This window comes from Octopus bimaculoides, chromosome 25 (assembly GCF_046866305.1).
Source record: "Octopus bimaculoides isolate indiv1 chromosome 25, ASM4686630v1, whole genome shotgun sequence".
Classification (NCBI taxonomy): Eukaryota; Metazoa; Mollusca; class Cephalopoda; order Octopoda; family Octopodidae; genus Octopus; species Octopus bimaculoides.
This window is the reverse complement of record NC_142952.1, coordinates 31,214,609-31,222,108: the sequence shown is the minus strand read 5'-3', so window position 1 is coordinate 31,222,108 and position 7,500 is coordinate 31,214,609. Positions and strand designations below refer to the sequence as shown.

Below are 7,500 nucleotides of genomic sequence, written 5' to 3'. Positions count from 1 at the left end.
CTGCCATTGTTATGGTTGTTGTGGTTGTCGTAGTAGTGGTGGTGTTGGTGGTAGCGGTAGTGTTGTTGATGGTAGTGGTGGTGGTGGTGTTGGTAATGGTGTCTTTGTTGGTAGTGGTGTTGGTGGTAGTAGTGGTGGTGTTGGTAATGGCGGTGTTGCTGCTGGTAGTGATGTAGTGGTGGTTGTGGTGGTGTTGGTGGTGGTAGGAGTGATGGTATTGGTGGTAGTGAGAGTGTTGGTAGTAATGGTGGTGTTGGTAGTAGTGATAATGGTCATGATGTCGGTGATGGTAGTGTTGGTGGTAGTTTTAGAGTGGTAGTGATGATGATAGCAGCGCTGATATTTGTAGTGTTAGAGATGGTGTTTGTGGTGATAGTGGTATTGGCTGCAGTATCGATGGCGGTAGCGGTTTTGGTGGTAGTGGAATGGTAGCTTAGAACGATGGCAACAACAACAAAAACAACAGAAAGACACAACTATGGTTAAAAATCTCCTTAGCATCAACAATAATGACAACATACAACAACAGAATCAACAACAACAACAGCTATTTCGTTAATTAAATTTATCAGTCTTTTAAAGGCGACATTAAGAAATAACTAATTAAATAAGTAAATTACATACAAGCGGAAGTACGAGGTTATCACTCGGCTTCATATCCGGTCGATCAACCAATCATCCATATTGGATTCCCGTGGACTTTCGCTTTTTTCTTTTGCTTTCATTACACGGATTTGATTACATAGATGTGTATATGCATGCGTCTATCTATCTATCTATCTATCTATCTATCTATCTATCTATCTATCTATCTATCTATCTATCTGTCTGTCTGTCTGTCTGTCTGTCTGTCTGTCTATCTATCTACCACATATAAATATATGTATATATATATATGTATATGTATGTATGTATATATATATATATATATATATATATATGTGTGTGTGTGTGTGTGTGTGTGTGTGTGTATGCATATTTACAAATATATATATATTTATGTATATATATGTACATAAATATCAGGTATACAACATATATATAAATATATATATGTGTGTGTGTGTGTTTATATATATATATGAAGATATATATGTACGAATATATGTGAGTGTGTGTATATGTGTATGTTGCATACCTTTTATGTATATTCATCAGTGGAAGATGTTGTCTGGTAGAATCGGTAGAGCACCAACATGATGCATCGTTGTATTTGATAATTTACTTGCTGAGTTCAAAATTAGTGGTATCGTTCAAATTTAGAAACAAACGTTGTTATGATCTCAAATCAGTTTAAACTCGACTTCAATTTTCACCATCCCGGGCCGCAAATGTACTGCGCACCCAACTTGAACCAGCTTCGAAATTGCTTGTAGGCATGAATTCTGAGCGAATCAAATTTTCGGAGATCCCACTCCCCACCTCTTGAAACGGTTCGACAAAAGAGACTGATTGCAAAAGTACCAGGCTTTTAAAAGTACTGGGGTTGATTTCGACTAAACCTATCCTTCAAGGCAGTGCTCCAGCATGGTCGGAGTCCAGAGAGTGAAACAAAAGAAAAAATATAAGGGTTAGGGTTAATTACCATGTATATTTCTTATAATATATTTCTGATAAATTATTATATATATTATATCTACATAGTATGCTATATAATATTGTGTATATTCGTCTTGCAGAAACACAATCCGTTTTTGATGAGCTCGGCAAAGGAGAAGGTAAGGTCTATGCTATTTCTAAGTTATATCACTATTATGTATGTTTTATGATATATCAATGATATATATTTTTTGTAACTCATCTGTTATATGTATATTTTTATTTATGTTATATCTATATGTTAAATATCGTATAATCATGAATCGAGACGATGGTATTGTATTTTCTCCATTACGATCGTTTCAACACTACATGGTTCAAACCCATCATAAATATAAATAATGTTTGTGAAATATTACACCTTATTACATTTAATCCAAGGCCATCTCGTCAAACAAAATTAAAAAATGCAATACAAAGTTCCAGAGGTGGCCAAGTCACTGTTCCTCATCTCCTCCTGGCTTTCAGCCTAACTCTTCTCTCTGGCTCCAAATTTGTCAAGCGAAAGCATGGCCTGTTTTTAATTGCTTCATTGTTACTAGGAAGTCATCGCTGCCTTCTGATTTTCAAAGAACCTTCTTCCGTGCCTATGTATCATTCATTGTTTGTACCAAATACCTGGAATCATGGCGCTTACATAGATACAGTATACGAGCCGTTCTGAATATCTTCTGGAGAAGGCATCTGACCAAACAGTCTTCTTGCAATAGTTGATGCAAATCCATATAGACAATTGATGTAAAAGCATCAAAGAATAAATCCACAGTAATTAAGAGTAAGAGCTGTATTAATAATTACTTTCGAACACTTTCTTACGTTGCAGTAGTGCCGACTTGTTTGTATATTTATAATCGTTTGTCTCCATTGGACAAACAGAGTCAGTCTGCTTACGACTCCGTAACTTAGCGGTTCGACAAAAAGTGTTGATAGAATAAATTTCAAACTTTTAGAAAAATCAGTACTGAGGTCGATTAGTTCGACTAAACCCTTCAAAGCGGTACCCCAGTATGGCCGCAAAAAGATAAAAATTACTACAGAGTTTAGGTGAAACGTAATCGCCCCGGAAGTGATCACAGAGCAGCAGTTACGTATTTCGCCGTAGTTGCAGGTTTTCAATGTCGCATTGAAGATAAAAGATAAAAGATATCTATATCACTTATCTACGATATTAAATATTTACTGATATCTGTTGTATCTCCGATATCCGCTGTGCTTTGTTGGATATTAACTAGATATTATCTGCATATCTGATATTAATATATATCGTTTTTAATATCACCATTATATACAATGATATTCTGTGATGACGGTGTATGAAATTGTTTTATAAATTCATGCTCCTGTAACGTCTAATGTATCGAAGATGAAATATATCGCATACACATATAACGCATTTGACAAAGAAGACATAAATATCACATAGTTACAAGCAATATAGATGACACAAGATAAATAATATACGCGCTCATATATCTAGCTGGATTTCGAAATTATAAATTCGGTAAACTGTTGTTGTATAACATATAATGTACAATCTATATATCTATATGTATTTATAGTTCTGTGTGTGTGTGTGTATATATATATATATATAAAATTAAGGAGAGGAGAAAACAAATTCAAAGGCCGATGTATATATTTCTTTCAATCCATATTAACGAAGTTCTCCATGGTATACAAGGTACATACATAGATGCATTCATCTATATGATATATAAAAAATTTCTAAGAATTTATAAATACATATATATACACGAAAATTTATAAATATATTAAAATTCATACACATATTAAAATCTATGCACACATAAAAATTCATATATATGAATATATAAAAAAATGTAAGTCCATAAATGAACTTGCGAAGTCCGAATGAAGAGGGTGATAAAGCGGATGTACAATGATTCATAAGGAGTCTGGAACACGTATGAAGTCTATGTATAAAGGTTATCTGTCTATCTGTCTGTCTGTCTATCTGTCTGTCTGTCTGTCTCTCTCTGTCTCTCTCTATCTCTCTCTTTCTCTCTCTCTCTCTCTCTCTCTCTCTCTCTCTATATATATATATATATATATATATATATATATTTTATTATATGTATTTATTTTCTCCTAGTAATAAATAACTCGGATAAAATAAATTGGTTAATAGATACCAGGGTAGCAAAGATCATAAAATAACTGTGGTGTAACTCCTGTTTATGAGGTGGAAACTCCTTGATATTTTGGGTATTTGAGTATATATAAATTTAAAGAATGGAGTAAAACGCATATTATGTGTGTGTGGGGGGAAACGAAAGAAGGAGGCACTCAACACCGTAGGAATGTATAATTAATTAAATGGAACCGAATTAAACTATTTTTAGTAATAATGATATTAATAATAATAACAAAAATCATATATATATATATATATATATATATGCAAGTATATATACTTACGTGTGTGTATGTGTGTGCATAGATATCAACCTAGCAAGCTGGATATTTGGGCCGTAAGTAAGAGCATTACTTTGCCTGTTTGTAACGTTAGGGCCGCCCGTCAGATGTGGTCAGTATTTGTGAGGAACATGCTGAGCTCGTTGGTCGGAGCGGGCTCAACCCATCCCGGGTGAATGCCACAACGAGTGCAAGTAGGTAAGGATTACGTTATAGATATAACATCTCTGAGGGATACACAGCCGCTTACACACTGACCCAAGCTTGATTCTCTTTAAAATATTGTCGTAATGTAGTCGCTGTTCAGGTCTAATGACACTTATAAACAAAGCTTTCCCACCGTGATCATTGCATCTGAATTTCAGACAATATCTGCAAGAATATATTAACCGCGGGGTCACGTTCCGATTAAAAAACTGTTGGGTGGACTTTGAAAGAAATGTGACTATTGTTTCTAGCAGAGAGCTCAACCATGCAGGGCAAGGATGGTAAGGTTTTTGCAGTTAGAGGGTGAGGGTAGGAGGGGGAAGGGTAGGGGCGACGGTGGGGTGAATAGTGAATTAATTTATTTACGGGCGGTGGGCCAAAGAAATATCACTAAATTTAAATTGCATAACTTACTGCTTCAATGTGTTGTAATATATGTGCATGTGTTTGTGTATTTATATATATATATTTTAACCTATATATCAATCTCTGTTTCTGTCTGTCTGTCTGTCTGTCTGTCAGTCTGTCTCTCTCTCTCTCTCTCTCTCTCTCTCTCTCTCTCTATATATATATATATATATATATATATATATATATATATATATATATATATATATATATATATATAAACCATAGATATATCTATCTATCTATATGCATATATTATGTATTTATATACATGCTGGTAGCCACAAGTATACATACATAATACGTATATATGTGTGTGTGTGATATATGATATAAAATATATATATAATATATGATATATGTATATATATATATATATATATATATATATATATATATATATATATACGTATATATAATATAAAAAATTATATATACATATGTATGTATATATATATATATATATATATATATATATATATATATATATATACATATATATACGCATGTATGTATATATGTGTGCATGCATGTATGTATATACATATATACACACAATACCACCCAATGCTTGGCACGTAATAGAAAAACCATTTTTCCGTTAGTGGTGGATGCCAATTAATAATTAAAGAACTCAATTTAGTCTCAATTTATTTCAATCACGGTGAATTTTGAAACTTAAAAAAAAAGCCACAAAGAATCTTTAACTCATTGGAATGTATTTACGCAAACCAATGAATCATAGTGAATTTAGGGTTTTTAAAAATGATTCCTATTTGGACAGAGGTGTGGTTGTGTGGTTAAGGAGTTTGCTTCCCAGCCACATGGTCCCGGGTTCAGTCTCACTGTGTGGCACCTTCGGCAACATAAACAGACGCACACACATACACAAACATATATATATTGAATCAACGGTTCTGTTTAAACAGAACCCTTGATTCAATAACACTGTATAAACTCTTTATTTGGAATGACCAATTTCAAAGACTGTTGGATTTTACTCATAGGATATTGGAATCCTAATAATGGATTTAGAAAGGCAACGACCAATCTTAAAAACAATTGGATTTTACCCTCAAGGTATTGGAATCTTATATGTTTACCATTCTGCCTAAACAATGGATTTACAAATACAATATCCCTACATTCACTCTCTATTTCCTATCTTAACTAACCCAACTATTGCTTAACCATCCTCTCACACCGTCTCCGATGAAGGGATATAATAAATATCCTGGAAACAACTGTAAGACCTTCTATTTATAAATGTTCTATATTATACACAGCCTTGGTCTTTTACCTCATTACGAAAAGTAAATCCTTATATTCACACGCTGATGTATGACCTACGTTGGACCCCTTATTCACATAATCACCGAACCTGGAGCTTAACTGTGGTCTATCCATAGCATTTACTCAGCATTACCTGAAACCTCTGGGTCTAATTGACACCACTTTCGCTCATAACCTATATATATATAAATATATATATATATATATATATATATATATATATATATATATATATATATATATATATATATATATATATATATATATAAAGTGTAGTATATTGCCACTTAAGTGTGGCTGACCCCTAGGGGTGGGTGTTACTGTTGCTTTTAGCCCCAGGAGGACATCTCCTCCAGCTGGCTTATCGACACACGACTGTGTCGGTGAGAGGGATAACTTCCCTTGGCAAACAGGACACAGTCGTGTGGCGATAAGCCAGCTGGAGGAGATGTCCTCCTGGGGCTAAAAGCAACAGTAACACCCACCCCTAGGGGTCAGCCACACTTAAGTGGCAACATTCTACACTTTATCGTGCAGTTACTGTTAATACTTCATTTAGAGAATTAACATTGCTTATATATATATATATATATATATATATATATATATATATATATATATATATATATATATATATATATATATATAAACAATATACACATATACATATATATACATATAAACATACATACATACATACATACATACATACATGTAGATACATGTATAGATACAACTCAAATTTTTTCAGATATGCTTAATTTTATAGAACCGGTGTTGGGAAAAAAATTAAGCTTCATATTTCTGTAGGAGCCGTTGATCTCAACTGTTTTCTTTTCTAAACATGTAGTAACTTTTTTTATTATTTCATAACCACTTATCATGTCTTTCCCAATTAAAAAAAAAACAAAACAGAAAACGCAACTTTTCGATCAGCTTTGTCGTTGTCGGTATTCGGTTGCTCTATTATGATTTTGATATGTACTCAGTCTGGGATTGAACCAATGAAAGCTTAGTTTATTGTATAATTTCACTCTCCTTATCCGCAAGGTTTACATTTTTTCCAATAAATGTAAATAACGTTAAAGTAACAAAAAACGGAAAATACCAAAAACGAAACAAATCAAAAGCACATTCTTTGCACCAGTCAATTTCAGTAATTTTCCTTAAATTTTCTACCAGTCAATTACTCATCCAAAATCTTTCTAGCTCAAGGTGTTCCTACCTTACAAGTTTCTTTCCCGTCTATAAATTTTCCTCTTCAAAAGTATTCATATTTCCAGATGTGGGAACAGCTATGGTTAGTTAGTGGCTCCAACTGAAACATTAAATAAATACAAAGTTATTTCAGAATATAAACTTAATTCAAAGATAAAAACAATAGATAGAAACAATAGAGGCCCTCGTTCTGGAGTTCCATGATGTTGAGGAGTGGGGAACTATCTTTTAACCACTACTATTCCTAAGTCTACTCTGACCCAGAATATTAGCAACTGTCAGGGTCCCAGCTATGGGTTAACTGGCACATGTGATGGCATTCCATCTGAGTGCGGGTCG

At 33.4% G+C, this 7,500-nt stretch overlaps 1 long non-coding RNA gene across 1 annotated transcript in view; it reads left to right on the top strand.

Annotated features, from left to right (window-relative positions):
* LOC149131150 (uncharacterized) overlaps nt 1-7,500 on the top strand; it is a 559,538-nt gene that overhangs the window by 91,113 nt on the left and 460,925 nt on the right. The window contains exon 3 of the long non-coding RNA XR_016238315.1: nt 1,680-1,718. This is a non-coding gene — a long non-coding RNA (uncharacterized LOC149131150). The remainder of the gene's footprint in view (nt 1-1,679; nt 1,719-7,500) is intronic.